This window comes from Bactrocera latifrons, unplaced genomic scaffold (genome assembly GCF_001853355.1).
Source record: "Bactrocera latifrons isolate USDA-ARS-PBARC rearing strain unplaced genomic scaffold, ASM185335v1 scaffold_248, whole genome shotgun sequence".
NCBI lineage: Eukaryota > Metazoa > Arthropoda > Insecta > Diptera > Tephritidae > Bactrocera > Bactrocera latifrons.
In genome coordinates this window covers 110,745-127,807 of record NW_017536052.1, presented here as the reverse complement: position 1 = coordinate 127,807, position 17,063 = coordinate 110,745, and the positions used below count along the sequence as shown (strand labels likewise).

The 17,063-nt window shown below is 35.4% G+C and overlaps 1 protein-coding gene across 2 annotated transcripts in view; it reads right to left on the bottom strand.

The window, feature by feature from the left end:
* LOC108969294 (transcription factor AP-2-epsilon) overlaps window positions 1-17,063 on the bottom strand; it is a 99,338-nt gene that overhangs the window by 59,788 nt on the left and 22,487 nt on the right. The gene's annotated exons all lie outside the window — the stretch shown is intronic.

Genomic DNA, 17,063 nt, shown 5'->3' with positions numbered 1-17,063 from the left:
TTCAGGATCACTCGGCTACCAAAGAAGTAGGAATTTGAATTTGATTTTTTACAAATTGCAACTGAATATCTGGTTTTGCACTTCACACTATTAACGCATTAACGACGGCTTTCACCAAACTGTTTGTATGTACATATGTACATACACATGTACATATTTAAATATAATAACACAAGATAATATCCATATACGATTGGCGCTAGTTGAAACTTTAAAGCTTTACCAGTCTAGATTGACGACTTTGTTCGGTTCTTATTTTTGCAAAAATGTATATATACATACATATGAACATACACAAAGGATTTATGTATTGACTCTCAGTTGCGTATTTCGATTTTGTCACATTGATGTGTTTTACTTGATAATGATTTTTTTGGCGTCCTTTTGGCGAAAAGCAAAAGAAAAAACAAAAACAAAGCGCGACGCACTACAATGGGTTGGCGTTGAATATCAGCAGCAACCCGAAAACAACATTTACCCTTGTGCAGTCAGAGACGGTAGTTTTCGACTGAAACTAAATTTTCTGGTTGGACGTAAAGACCTTTAGGGTATATAGGTAAACAACTACTACTTCTGTCGCGACTGCCGCTGATGCCATGGTAGCTGTCGAGCAGAGAACACAGATGCTGTTGCGTCGCTTTCGGCTGCACTGCCTCGGTTGTTGTTTCCATATTGTTTTACTGGCCAGTAGATCTCCTGCTATGTGCAACTTCAACAATGCCACTGGGGTGAACAGTTCGTAGCAGCTTCAAACTGACATACTACAATGAGTCAGATAAGGCACGAGAACAGTTGTCTCGCTTTCGGCCGTTTCAACAAAGTGTACAACTATAGCCCGAAAGCGCATTCGCTCTTTCGGCTGCATGCTTCTGCCTGCGGCAAAATCTCATTTGTCGAAACCATCTCTTTATATTTCCCTGGCTGATGCTATTGCACATAGTGTTTTTTACTTATGTATGTGTATGATATTTCGCCAGGTGCGAATGCTTCACCATAAGACGCTGAGGAACACTCTCTCTCTCTCTTAGCTGATAAAAGAGTGCATCGCTTTATATAAGTGTATAAAAAAGAGAAACCTGAAAGCTCGAATAAGTGAGATATGCATACATACAAATATGCATATATCCTTTCTTTGCTGTAAAACTTTATGTAATAAAAGCGTTGTGCGAATATACATATGAACTTAAACTTTTAAAAAAATAATAAGAAAAAGTAATGCAAACGCTTAAAAGCTTTTACGACATTCTTTTGCTTTCTAATTAAATGTTAAATATCTAAAGAATTGAAAATTTCAGAACAGTAGATACTCTTATACCATGCTAGCATGTTAAAACCTTTTACTTGGACATTTTCAGAACGTTCATAAAACGGACCACAACATCCGGAAAAATGGAAATCAAAGAGGTGGCGTTATCCCCAAACCTGAGGGACTTGGCTAAATCGATGCAGCTAGTTATGTTCATCAAATAAAAAACATTTATTTAATCACTCAGTTTATCACTTAGAGGCAAGCGCGTTATTTTAAAAACTATTAACTTCATATTACTGAAACACTAAAACAATAAATATTTTGTTATCGTTAAAAAAAGCCGAAAACATCAATATCCTAAAAGCAGCAATCAGATAAGAATTTCAAAAATGCTCAAAAAATTTTTTTAATTATTTTATAATAACATAATATTGTTCACTTCCACCATTTTAAACCACTTTTTCACATCGTCGGTGCATGCTACCTCCAGCCATCGTTTCTTTGGATTGAATACCAAGCCTCCTCAATTACATTTTTGAAGTTCTTGCTTGCTATTTCGGTCCATAAATTTTCTATTGGATTGAGATCCGGGCTCTGCGCATGTCAATCCAATATTCCAATTTTTTCATTGTCTACCCAATACTTTACTCCCTTGAGGTGTGACTCGGATCATTATCTTGCATAAATGTCCAGCTTATGGGCATGGATTCAAATACAAATGATAATGATACTTCCACCACCATGCTTAATGTTTTTTTGTTTTTTTTTTTTTTGATATACCTAAGGTTAAGGGCTTGACACGGTATAAATGTTTTCCCATCGATCATAATTCCTTGGCTGACTTCAGATCTGATTTGCTCTTCCGTACAATGGTTTTGTCAACACCAATATAGGTTTTATGTGGTCTTGATTTTCTTAATATCTTCGCAAAATCAAATTAAAAGCACGGGAAAATCTCACACAAAATTCGAAATAAGACGCAATAAAACTGTCGCTAACAAAGTTTAATAGGCTTATAACGGTAACAAGTAGATACATACCACATTTAAATTGTTCAACTATTTGACGATTAAAGAAATTAGAAGTAATTAGTAACTCGGATCTGTGCTATTTATATGTCCATGACTGTATGTGTATAACAAAAAAAATCTCTATATATAAATGCTCAGAAACTTTTGCAAACCTGGCATTAATACGATCTAATTACTTTTCGATCGATTAATCGGTGTCGGCCAGTATAGTCCAAAGGAATCGACAATGGCATCAGCGTTTTTAACCGCTTCCTTTTTAATATGCAATCCAGGGCTTTTTGTTTCTTTTCTTTTTCACTATTTTAAAGTTTAAATAATTAATTAATCCTAGTAAGGGTTTTTAATAATCAACTTAGTGCCTATTTGCCATCTAACTCAACCTGGTCTTCTGTCATAATTCTTTTAATTGCGATGTAACAAATAAAGCTAGAGCATATTCTTTCCCAGTGTTTTGCGTTTAATAAGCTTTTTCAGCTAATAGGACGATTTATTTGATTGGTTTGCTCTTTCGGTTGTATAGTTCCATATTTAAAACACATTAAAAACTAAAAAAAAATTATGGATGGGTAGAAAATAGCATTGCATTCGTCTTAAACCTTAAAATAGAGCGCCAAAGTCTTAAAAATATCGCTAAAATATTAGGTCGTTCATTGTATTTCGTGCAGAATGCCCTAAGGAGTAAAACGAATGCTGAAAATCGCAGTCGACCAAAAAAGACATGAACAACAACGGACAATGGTCACGTCACTCATGGTAAAAAGGACTCATTTAAATCTTCAAGGATAATATCAACCAATATTTCCGAATGGCCCGAAGAAGGCTACATCGAGCTAATTTAACTATCAGCACAGCCTAAAGAATACCATAATTGCAAAACAAAAAATTTAAGATAAAAAAAGACATTTCGCGAAAAATCATGCAAATTGGTCCTGCTCAAGTGATGAGAAAAAATGAGCGTAGTATCTTGTGGAGGTCGAAACAAAAACTAATTTCTTTGGAAATGATGACAAATGGAATGTTCGTCATCCGAAAGGTAAATAATTGCATTCACAGTCTACAAAAAAGACCGTTTAACACGGTGGCAACAACATAATGGTCTGGGGCTGGTTTTCGTGGTATGGTGTAGAACCTATACATCGTATTTCAGTCATCATTAATAAGGTATGCCACTAATATGAAAATTTCTGCAGGATAATGATCCTAAGCTATACTTCGAGGTTGATAAAATATTGGTTTCAGGACAATAGTGTGTGTTCTCTTAAATGGAAATATCAATCTCCCGACTGGAATCCAATTGAAAGCTATTGGGGAGCTAAAGTAACGGATTGCCAAGCAACCGTTCCAAAATAAGTATCAGATACCTGATGTACTTACTATTTTGTCTAGCCATTTTTTAGTCATTTTATTATTTGCTAGAAATTTAAGTACCTATTTCAACTATTATTGCAAATATCTTTATTTTTGTTATTTAAACCATATATGAAATGAAATATGACATTACTTCTCTTTAAGCAGGAATAAAAGAGAGACTGAACGTTACACTGGCGTATGTACTTATTATTTTGACCATGTGTGTATGTAGTTTAAGGAGTTAGGTGTCGTCTAACTACTGTGATAACCAGTAAATCGGGTTCTATGATTTTCAATTACTAATTCTTTCTTCTTGGTCAGACGCTTCTTCTGAAAAATGTATGCTTTTTCAATTACAATTACAATAAATTCCGCTTTCATCTTCATGTTTATAAATGGTTCCACACTAGTACTTAATTTAAATAACATCTTTTTAATATATTATTTAAGAAAACGAATTGTGATGCGTTTTTCGAATTTAGTCATCCACTTCGTAGTGCTTCATTCATCGAAAATCACTTTGCAGAGACTTCTTTTTCTTCTTTACTGGCGTAGACCCGATTATAGTCGAGTTAACAACAGCGCCCAAGCCGTTTCACAATTTGCCCAGCAATTTCCTCTTCCACTGCTTCCCTCAGCTGGTACTGAATTTTTCCATGCCCTCGCACCATATAACATGACGGGAGTGATTAGGAACTTGTTCATCGAGAGCTTTTCTTTTCCATTGTCGTGTTGATAAGAGTTATCCTGCGTTGGATTTCAAGGCTGACATTGTTTTTGGTGTTAATACTGGTTCCAAGATAGACGAAATTATCTACGACTAAAGTTATGACTATCAACAGTGACATGCGAGCTAAGTCCGAATGCGATGACTGTTCGTTTGATGACAGAAGATATTTCGTCTTGTTCTCGTTCATAACCAGGCTCATTTGCTTCGCTTCCTTCGGTGCGTGTTTTGAACATACATATTCCTCGGTTTTAAATATAATTTTTTTATACTACAAACCCAATAATTTCGAAATTTATACATACGCAGGTATGACCTTTACGGAAAGTTTCTGGGTGGGATGGTTCGAAACTTTTAGTTTATTCTCCTATCCTACTATTTAACTTTTCCCACACTTTCTTTTTGACTGTTTTCAAATGAAATAAGATTTAACCGCACGAAAATATTATATTGAACTGATTGAATTGAATTACATTTCATACAAAGTAATGGAAACTTACAAAAAGTTGAACTTATATAATTTCAGCTTAATATTTTCAACTTCTATAATTCGAAGTTATCCAATAGAAATAGAAGTAAAATTTCAAACAAATTTCCTTCTTTATCTCTAATTCTTCTTAACGCGAAGTTTTTTTTTTTTTGTGGATTATGGTAATTTGAGTCAGGGAAGTCCACCTGTACATATTTTCTGCAGATCGCTTACAACAATTATACCACCGTTGGCTTAACTAAACTATTTACTAATTTAAGGCAATGTCCGAAATTCTCAGTAAACTCCTGCATTGAAAACGATATTTAATTTGGTTTAAAAGTAAAATTCTCTGACAACATTGTTCATTTTACCGCTAGTTATCAAGAGAAAATTAAATGACAAGAAACCCGAAAGAGAAACGGCTAGACAGTCTCTTAATTTCCATCTTTAACTAAGTGTTTGTGGCACAATCCATATTGGTACAAACAAAAGTTCGAGTTACTCTCCAACCATTCGAGGTTGATTTCAAGCCACGCCCAACTTACTGTTTTCTGTTCAAGAAGGCTGGACGTTTGTGTTAGCTTCGGAGCGTGCTTGGAGCATTTAAAACATTGAAGGCCTACGGAGCCGCACACATACAGGGGAGAGTCACTAAACCACTCACGGCCACGGCTACGAGTGATTTCACGCCGGCTACCGATCAATACAAACCGACCCGAACATGAGGTATATAAACATAGGTACACAGAACTGATGCACACACATACCATACATACACATTTTTCTTACCAGCCGCTATGTACACAAATGTTTTATGTGCTCGTGGCTGTAGTCGTGTGCACTACAGGCATAGTATTACAACGATTTTGCCCTTAAGGGAGGTGGTGGCATTGGCTTGCGCTACTGGCGGGGTTGTGGCAATAAGCAGGCAACCTGGGCGTTATTTTCGTTTTGTTTCACTTGTTTTGAGCGATGATTACATCTAAACATCATTCGCAAGCTTCATTTTCTGATTTTCGACAGCGAATCAACAGCGCATAGTTCTTGTTTTTTTACCTTGTGCGTGGACAATACGCAAACAGCCAATTCGTATTCTTAATTTAATATATTTAATCTCTCGTATTTAGATACAATATCACTGGTATACAGTGGTCTTGCTGTCCTAGATATAAGATCGATTTTGAATAAATACATATGTATATTTGTGTTCACAATTCATGAAGCTATCAATGATTTTGTACGATTTGCTTTCGCACATACATATTTTTAAATTCATATTTTCATTACAAAAATAAAAAGTCACGAAACAAAATAACATACACATTTGTATAGATATTTATATCAATTTTGTTTTGAAAACATATGTAATATTTCATTAAAACCCCATTTTTTTAAATTTTCTTGTCGACAATCCTTTTTAGGTCCAGCACTAATCTGATATCATGTGGCGATCCCATCGACGCCAATTATATATTCTGGATCGTAGATGATCGGAAAATGTATACAGATGTTTGCGGATAGCAGCCTAACTTGGAACTCATATTTGATTCTCGAGTCTGAAAGATTGTCAGCATATTTTTCACAATTTCTTCATAATTTAATGCTTTAGCGTTACCTGCAAATTTTTGACTAATAACAAAAAACATTTTCAAGCTTAGAGGACCATCAAGTTTTCAACGAATGTACATAATTAAAACTATAGTATTTAATGTCCCTCTACGGTGGACATTACGTCACGTTTTAAGCTACTGAGTTCATTTTGAGAAAATACCTTTGGCGTAGATGACTTACGCTTGCATCCACGTTCAGCCAAAGACTTGTTTTGTTGGGGATGAGTAAATTAACACATTTTGTAAACTTAAAATCTAGATAAATCAACGCGTTGAACAATAATATAGCCGCATTTCGTAAAGATTATTTAACAAATTGAAAGGGTTTCCATACTTTGGTACAGTCCGTATGGCAGCTATGTATACTCTATAGCGATCCGATATCATCGAGTAGATTCTTGGCGAAAAAAGAATGTGTGCATCTACATATATACTATGCGGCTATATATACAAATCTTTCCTTTGCCGTAAAACATTATGTAATAATACATATGTAAGGCAAGCGAATATATCTATGAACTTTACCATGTAAAAATAATAATAAGAAATAATAATTTAAAGATAATCGCAAATACATATATTTTCTTCGATTTTTTCCTTTATTGTAAAGAACTTTTATCCCGGTGGACGACATCGTATCTAACATAGAAAGAAGACCCACTATTGATCAGCTTGATCAGGCTTCTAAAGGCATAGAATCCACTAATTCTAGGTTGTTCTAATATGTACATCAATGTACCACACATTTTCGAAAATTGAAAAATTGTATTTTTCGTTACTTTACTCTTTAGTATATGCCAAAGGTAGAATTCGTAATGGAGCTATTGTATGGTTTATTGAATGGAGTAAATTTCATCTTTTATTAGCTTAAAAGAGTAGTGAAAATTAAAAAGCTTGATTATAAATGATGATCTACGTGTACACTCTCAACTACGGCTGATATGTGTAATATATTTTCTTCACTGTGTGTTGGACGTAGTCTTTTCGGTCGAATATTCTCCCAAAATGAACGATGGGTCTCAAGGTGAGTGATAGGTTTGCCAATAGTACGGTCGATTATGTTGACCAATGAGCAAAGCACATTCTTTACAGAGCGTGATTTTTCGTAATAAAGTTGAGCAATTCGAAAATATTGTTCCGGCATAAGTCTTTCCTCGACGAAATGCCAAACAGTACTGAACTAAAAAAAATAATATGACAACTTGACACGTCTCACGCCTGATCTTTCAAAAAAAAAAAACCTTTGAAAGAAGTGTCTCTACTTGGAACACCCGTTAGATGTACATTTTTATATATTTTGTAACTACACCAATAAATTCAAGATCACCAATTTTATATTAAGATAACTCGAGATCTCCTTTTCTTGACCTATAATTTTTGAACCGTTCTGCGACTTTAAGGCTCACGTAGGAAGACAAAATCCTCCTGTTATATTGGGTAGTCGAAGGAGTCTTTTAGTATTTCTAATCAAGCTTCAACTTATTTTTTTATATTTATAATGAACTTTAATAAACCAAATATGTCAAAATTGTACATCGATCGTTAGTCGATCACTTTTTGTCATTATTTCATCTTAGTACAACTTTTCTGTTTTCTCGGCGAAAAATTGCGACAAGTAATTCTCACAGGCTTCTCTTGAAGCTAACTTTACTCAATTAAGGGATTTCTGCATTGACCTAAATAAATGGTAGTCCGATCGTGAAAGGTCAGGGCTTTATGGTGAATGCATCAAAACTTCCAAGCCAAGCTCCGCCAGTTTTTGGCTAGTCATCAGACGTCAATCATGGCTTTGCGACCATTTGTTGAGCTTCACCACGCTTGAACCATGATGTTTTTCGCACATTATTGTCATATTTGATCCACTTTCGTCTCCTGTTACCATTCGCTGTAGAAATGATTCGATTGAAGAACGTTGTAAAAATATTTGCTAGCTCACATTATTGTGATTATGCCAAGGAAGCATAATTTAGTTGGGTTACTCTTTTATTTTATTATTTTAATTTCTTTAATAACACTTTAGGAATGTAAAACGCAAATCTAAAGCTAAATTTATAAGTAGAAAAAGTTCCAAACTGATTTGAACCTCTTCATCACATTCTTGCAGAAGCAAGATTCGCTTATGATGCCATACGATCTTGTCTGCTACTGTATATCAGACGCGAGCTAATACTCAATTATTTTTTTCACTAGTGTGCAAGTATATTTCTGCAATAAGAGAATTCATAACATCTTCAAAGTGCAGACACAGTTAATATAAAACAACAATATTGAAAAAGCGTTTTGATTGGCAATCACAGCGAGTACTCGGATATGCTTAAGCGTGATTCCATATACCAAACGCTAAATCTGTACATACATACATACATATAAATATGTATGCAAACTAGTTTTACCTTTAATCTCGTTATATGTACATATGCATGCATGCGTTTCAAAATAAACCTTATRAGAGTGGAAGCGCACTTATTACGGAGAAAATAATTTGAGAAATCACACTAATTTGAAGTTAGCTTGGGAATACCAAATATGTATTTCTCTTTTAATAATCACGATATCAATACACCAATGAGCGCGGCCTGTAATCTTATCTGCGAAAATCTCATTGAATATGAACGCTCGTACACGAAGTCGATACTTTAGTGGGAGCTATGAAGGCCCGCGGTATATCACGAGTTTAGCTGCCGGGTAAGACAACAATATACTTAAAATCGTATTAAACAGGTATAGGTACGAACAATCGCAAGAATCCTGACAGTTTACGCCAATAAAAATGCTACTTCTGGCAATTTCGAAAATTTGAAGAACATACACACATACATATTTATGTATGGTATGAACCGAAAGTAATTTAAGTACATGTTCTCCGTATAGTAATTGTTATCAATGTATATTTGCATGTTCATGTGTAGATTATATGTCAGATCTACTGGGTTTTATTTTTAAGAAGAGGAAGCATCGTCATTGTGGAACTTTAATTCGATATTCCGCGTTACAACCGTCAAGCATTACGTTGGGAGAATGGTTGACTAAAGCTGTAAGTAATGATCCGAATACATTCAAGTTATATTTACTTGGCCTCGCCTCTGTTGGTCGGGTAGGAACAGTAGGACTGCAGAGTGAAGCAGTTAGACAATTAGATGATACCGGACTTTTTTTTGTTAAACACCACAATTAATTGATCTCTTAACTTAATTTTTTTTCAGACATTTACGAGCAATGCAACCACCCTTCTCACATTTTTTTTTAAACTAAGGTAGCTCTTAGCAGATTTTTTCTCCCCTTTACAGCGACCGACGTATAAGTTTTATAAATTACAAAAACAATTTTCTAGTAGTATATTTTTTTACCAAGATATACCCATACCCCTACAGCATTATAATTCCACTTGTAACCAAAATATGTCAACTATGTAGTTATATTATGTAAATACATTTGCTTCAGTTCAAACTTTTATTTTGAGCATTTTAGCCCTTACCTGCCTTGGAAATTTATATACAAAGTTATTTATTTTTGAGGTATGTAAGAGAATTCGAATTTCACTGCAAAGTTGAAAACAAAAATTAAAGCTTAAACTTTTGAGCTTACAATTTTGGGAAATGCTAATAAGCCTTCGCGAAGTTTTCTTGTACTAATCGCAATGCAAATAGTCTATTTACTGTTCAGTGTGCATCAGGAGATTCAGGTAATCAACTATGATTACAATACATCATCCTCTTTCTTCTAGAATTAGCGAAAACACACAACAATTAGGATGAGGGCTTCCGGATGGGCTGCTGTTCGCTGCAGTGCTCAAATATTAGGTAGTCGAAAAAGTCTTTTCGTATTTTGTCAATAGATGTCGTTGCAGTCATATATCTACATTTTGAAACTTTTGTATACAAAAAGGGAAGAATGCCACGCAAGCCACCAATGAAATTTTGTGAAGTTTACGGAGACGATGCCGTAGCACTACAATGGTTCGCTCGCTTCCGTTCTGGAAATTTCGAAATTTCGATTTACGCTGATGAAAGTTTTACACTGATAGAATAATGTTTCTGCCGGAAAAAGTCAAAAAGTGATCGACCAAAATGGTACATATTTATTTATTAGTATAAATATGAAAAATAATAAGTTGAAGTTTGATTAGAAATGCGAAATTACTTTTCCGACTACTCAATATTTGATAGAGATTACAGTTAAATATTTGAAGTTCTCAAAGGAAACTTAGTGACTTCGATACAGTTGGATCCGAAGCATACTCGTATAGGTTACGTATATACATAGGTCACATTATTGTTACTGTAAAATATTCGCAGGTAGCTGAGTTCTCCTAGTCAAAGTCCAGAATTGAGATCCATTATCATCAATCTGAAAATTAAATGGCGCAAAAGTCAGAAGATGACCGGAAGATGCTATAAATTTTGCAATTGACCTCTAATGTCAGTTCTGTTTTGACATTTGTGTAGTAAACACGTGCGAAATTCAGACCCCAGACTTCTTTTTGTGGGGCTTTTTGAAGTGGAGGGTTTATGCCAACAAGCCTCAGACATCTCTTAAAGACAATATCCGTCAAGAATGTGAGGACCTATCGCCGGAAGTTCTGGGCAAAGTGACGGAAAATGCCATAAAAGGGGCTAAGGTGGCAATCAACTGTGGCGGCGGCCATTTACATGATATCATAATCTCGACTTGATGTAAAAAAAATTTAAAAGACCAAATAAAAATAATCTACAAGCGGAATCAAAGTTTTTAGTTTTCTAAAAAAGTTTTTCATTTTCCAAAAAACATCGGAAGTTAATTTTTGCGCTACCTGTTATATATGTACATATGCAAATGGTAAGTGATATGTTGAGTCAATTTATTCAGGTCCATCTGTCTACATATACTTGAACTATTCCTTCAATTTTTAAGATATCGCCCTGAAATTTTGCTCACAAAAATTTGGTATGTAGCTTTCGTAGGCTGTTCTTCATATTTCGGAATTTGGGAATCCCATTGTAACAATCTGGAAACTCACAACTATTTCACGCGATATTTGTGTTATTTACAGTAACTTAAGGTATTCATTTCGGTTCCAAAATGAAATAAATGGCGACCCATTTTTGCGCGATTACTTTTTACAACTTTCGACGTGAATTATCTCAGCAACAATAAATCGGTGAACTTAACTCCACTTTTGGCGATGCTTCATCAATAACCATTTTTTATCTATGGCATGCTGAATCCCATCGAGGCCGTAGGCCGTAGTAGGTATCTTATTCCAGAAACATAGATTCTGTGCGCTAGCTGATATTGTAAGATCGTTATGTGATTAAAGTAAACATCTGATTGTAGCAAAAATTGTTTCACGTGGGATCTTACACACTTAACGAGCCTGAAATTAAGCAGCAGTCGACAGTATGGGCGTTACAATATGAGCCGAATCCAACATAAGTTGTTCGCGAACGAAGCACTTCCAAGCAAACGGTTGTCTGCTTTTGTTTTTTTTTTTTTTGAAAAAAAACAAACATGTAAAAAAAAACACTAGAAAAAGCAATAGATCATAATTGAGAATATTTAAAAAAAAATAAGCCGATTTTTGTTGATAAATATTTGTATTTGCTCTGTACGTATTTATGGAGTCACCTTATTAATATATACCCATAAAATATGGAAATATTGCGCAGGATTTAAAACCATACTTATTTAACTTAGCTTAGGTTAGATGGCTGATCTAGATAGATCGCACGTGGACTGCTATATGTAGTCCTTTGTGTAGCTATACCAAAGAAGAACTCCGGGTCCGTTCCCACGACAGTCGGGTCTACGAAAACCGGAACGGATCCGGATTTTTATCCGGCCAAGGACTGTCAACTCGGCAGACAAACGCGAGAAATGTTGAGATGTTCCCACTTCCTTTTCTCCCCATAGCTTCTGAAATTAGCGACTGGTTATTTAGGCACCATTCTTGACATCCAACGCAGAATCACTCTTGCCAACAGATACTACTTTCAACTGAGTAGGCAATTGAAAAGTAAAGTCCTCTCTCGACGAACAAAGACCAACAAACTCTACAAGTCCCTTATCATTCCAGTCCTGCTATATGGTGTGGAGGCATGAAATGTGACATCATCTGAGTTCTGACAGTATTCCAAGCACTACCCGCCGAGGGTCCAAGGCCTGAATCGAAGCTGGATTGTCAGCATAGGCTTTAGACTTTACATATTCCCACAGGAAAAAGTCGAATGGTGTGATATTACACGATCTTGGTGGCCAATCGTCGGGCCCGAAACGTAAAATTATCTGCTTACCGAAGTGTTCTTTCAGAAATCAAATAGTCGGTTATCACGGTACGCTAACGGTCGCCATTGATGGAACGTTCTCACCGGCATAATTTTTTAAGAAATTGGACCGATGACTCCACCGACCCACAAACCACTCCAATATGTTGTTTTTCTGCATCCATATTATATTTATTTTGTAGTTGGGGAATATTTATTATTGTATAATATCTTAAATAGCTTAGGGAAATGAGTTGCACAGATACTATCCAATTGGAGGTTATAATTGCAATTTGTCTTATATATGTACTACAAACGCCAAATGAGGAAAGAGTTTTAAAAATGCGCCTATGCCGGCGGTTATATGAAGCCATTGCGGCAATGGAGTTCTGTTAACTGCATGCAGCTAAATACCTACATATGTACCATATACGTGCATAAATACATATCGATGTAACATATACTACATGTACATAAACTCTTTCGTGCCAGTGTGTTGAAACGTGCCTCTACATGCATACTTGCGAATCCATATACTTCAATGCACTCGCGTACATACATTTGTATGTATAGAGACAAATATGCTTGCATGGCAGCAATAAAAATCCTTTTGGGTACTGCATCTGTGCCTCTTTTTAATCCGTTTGCTCTATTTGCGAATGCGAATGCGAAAATGAAAAGCAAAGTTCAAGCCACAACTAGTAGGCATCCTCTTGTATCTTTGTATGAACCGAAATCATATAAAAATATGTTGCTAATTTTTTTAGAAACGGTGGCTTTTGCATTCTTTCGTACGATCGGTTTCAGATGCGGTTCATGCCGCGGGCTTGAATGCGATCAGCGGAAACATCTGCATCTGCTCTTTATTAATACACGTGAAGCTGCATCCCCTGCTTCCACAAAATCAGGTTTGAATATTTTAATTTAAACATATGTATCTATGTAATATCAACATATTTACAAGTGCGAAYACATATGTAGGTATGTATGTATGTGAGCATTTGCATGTGGTGCTTATTGATTTTGAAACTTACTTATGCTTTTATATAAATTTTGTACTGTACATTTCACATATGTATGTATGTATGCAAATATAGTATATAAGTACCGCAAATATATAATTGTAAATCAAGCAAAGCCTTAAAGGAAAGCGCTTTACCGCAGGTGTATTCAAAACATTTACTTCGCATTTGTTGGGTATGGCTATTTCAAGTAATTTGAATGCTGACTTCCGATATTGGGTATCTGTCACGACAAAATCTTATTCATGGTGGTGCGTTTTATGCTCTAAACTCATGCTGAAATATTCGTTCTTCGCATCATTTGCATCAGTGGAGCTCTTAGAAGAGCATTTTGACATTTCTCTTCAATAAGGTTTGCCATTTCATCATGGAAAGATATACGATCCAACAACGAGTCAAAATTATTAAAATTTAGTACCGAAATTCGGAGTCAGTGGCCTCAACTTTGAGAGCGCTACGTACAATTTATGGTCATCATAATCATTCTGCCAGATCAACAATTGAACGTCTAGGAAAAATATGAATCCACATGCATAGTAAAAAGGTTCCCGTACCAGTGAGATAAAGAAGTGAGCGTAGTGTCGAGAATATTGCTGCCGCTAGCAAAAAGATCTTGGCATACATCCTTAAAAGATGAAATTGACGTAAGAACTGAAGCCGGTTGACCACTAGAATCGTCGTATGAATTGGGCTGAGCACAATGATGATTTCAATCAACGATTTCAAGAATTTTCATCGAATAATATAGTATATGTCAACAAGCCAGCGACACTTGATAAACTTCGTACGAATATCAAATGTGACATTGCAGCATTATCGGCCGATTTATGCTTGAAACCGTCAAAAATTGCCCGTGGTGGCCATGCAAAAGAAATCGAGTTCCATACATAATGACATCGAATGTACTTTCACAGGAATAAAAAAATCCATTGATATACCAAACCATGTTCGTTTTATTTAAAAAAAAAAAACTTGCCCAAAAAATAAGGTGACATTGTATTTATTGGGAAATCAATTGACATTGATTTTTGAGCGACTTGGCGCGATTTTTTTGGTCTGTGCTCTCTTTTGGCACGATATTCGCTCGATTGATCGGTTGTTTGGGGGTTGTAAGCATAGATCCAAGCCTCATCGCCAGTTATAATGCGTTTCTTGAAACCCTGGTAGTCGGAAAGCATCGTTTCAAAGCGACGCCTTTTTTCCAAAAAATTCAATGTTTTCGGTACAAGTCGAGATTTGAAAATGGTAGTGGCTGAGCCTCTCGATATGCCAACTTCATCAGCAAGGTCTCAAACTGTTAATCGACGGTTTTTCAACACCAAATCTTTGATTTGTTGAACGTGAGCTTCGTCGGTTAAGGTTGATGGTCGCCCTGGACGCTCTTCGTTTTCGACACGTTCACGGCCGGTTAGGAACTCCCTATACCACTTGTAAACATTTTTTTTTTTTGGACAAAGCCTCATCACCAAAGGCTTCCTGCACCATCCTCAACGTATCCGCAGCAGAAAATTGATTCCGTAAACAAAATTTAATGCAAATTTTTTGCTCAACAAATTTCGACATCGCAAAAAACGAAAAACTCACTTTTAGCAGCTCACAAAACGACACGTATCTCAAACATTAATGACATGATGATATTTGACATGAAATTTTACATAAATAAATGTGACCGACAGTACTACCAACCTAAAAAAAAAAATAATTCTAGTCATATAGCTCAGGCTACGTGCAGATATTTAATAGATAACCATGTTATAAATAAATCAGAGTCTCGATGGAGGCGATCTCCGACTTGCTCAATGACATATGAGCCGCACATCCCGACTATAAAAACTCAAAAGGATTGGAATAAGAACTCTAGTAGGAGTGTCCACTGTCTTTTTGGCAAATATGGCAGCAGACTGGCTAGGCAGCGGGGACAAAATAGAATGAGGGGATTTTAGCTTCTATGTACATATATTCCCAATATAAGATTCTCAGTTCAGTCTATATCGGATAACACTTTTAGCTCATTAATGAAATTATATTGGCACTATACAAAATTATTAACATCTATGCCAATTACTACTCATTTGTCGGACCCACCGATATCGGATAACTATAACATATACCTGCCATATAAACTGAATGATCAAAAATAAGTTCTTTAGCGAAAAACTTTTTTATTTGCCGGATATTTTCACGAAATTGCATCCATGATTACTATCCAAGTCGATGCTACAATAGCTGAATAAATTGTTCAGATCGGATCACTAAAATAATTCTGAAGAATTTAACCGTAGAATATTCCGTTCTTAAAACTTGCCCATATACGAGAGAAAGACTCTCTAGACTCTTTTGCAAAAACTTGCGCTAATTAAAGAAAAAAGCACATAAAGGGTGATTCATTTCGAGGCTCCCCACTTTTTAAGGAAGAAACACAGAAACTTCAAATTTAATGGAGCATGTTTATTATTATTTGAAAGAACATTCTTTTAAGACTAACATATTTTACTAAAATGTTGACATTTACATAAGTTGTACTGATTCATCAGATCATTTTAAATTAAAAACTTTTATTTTATAAGTTACTATGTATGCCTTATACGGATTTATAGGTACTGCTATTTTCTTGTTTGCAGCTGTAAATACACGCGTTCTTATCTAAGGAAATATGTTCAGGCATCAAACTGTATTTCCGGATAAACATACATAGTTCTGTTTCACATTAAGTGATTTAAGCAACTGTGAATCCTGATCCTCCCATAAAAGTGCGTTAACAGCATAACTTTAACGCTTGTACACGCTTCAGTCGCCCATACTAGGCAAAGCGGATGCGCTCCAATATCAAGATTGAAGAGAGTGTTATGCGTGGGCGAGCACATGTAAATACATATAGCATGTGTGTGTATGTATTTGAGTAGCAACACCTGTAGATAGGTGCTTTCACATTCATATATATCGGGTTTCTTCTCGACTTAGACTAAACTCCTGAGGAAACCATTAATTAAATAACTTGCGTAAACTTTTCATTGCTTACATATGTATATGCAAATAGATACATATATGCACCAGCTCTGCAAAACGTCAACAGTAGGTAAAAAGTAGTAAAAAAGTATTTTATAATTTGTTGATTTATATACATACTATATATAAATGCATCGATCGTGAAAATAAGAGTAAATGGAAATTGTTTGTCAGTTATGCAATATTTCAAAATTTTCATCTAAATCACAGTTAAAACAAGTAAGGAAGGGCTAAGCTCAAGTGTAACCAATCTTTATATAAAACAAGTAAGGAAGGGCTAAGTTCGGGTGTCACCGAACATTTTATACTCTCGCATGATAAAGTGATAATCGAGATTTCAGGCGTGGTTGTGAACCG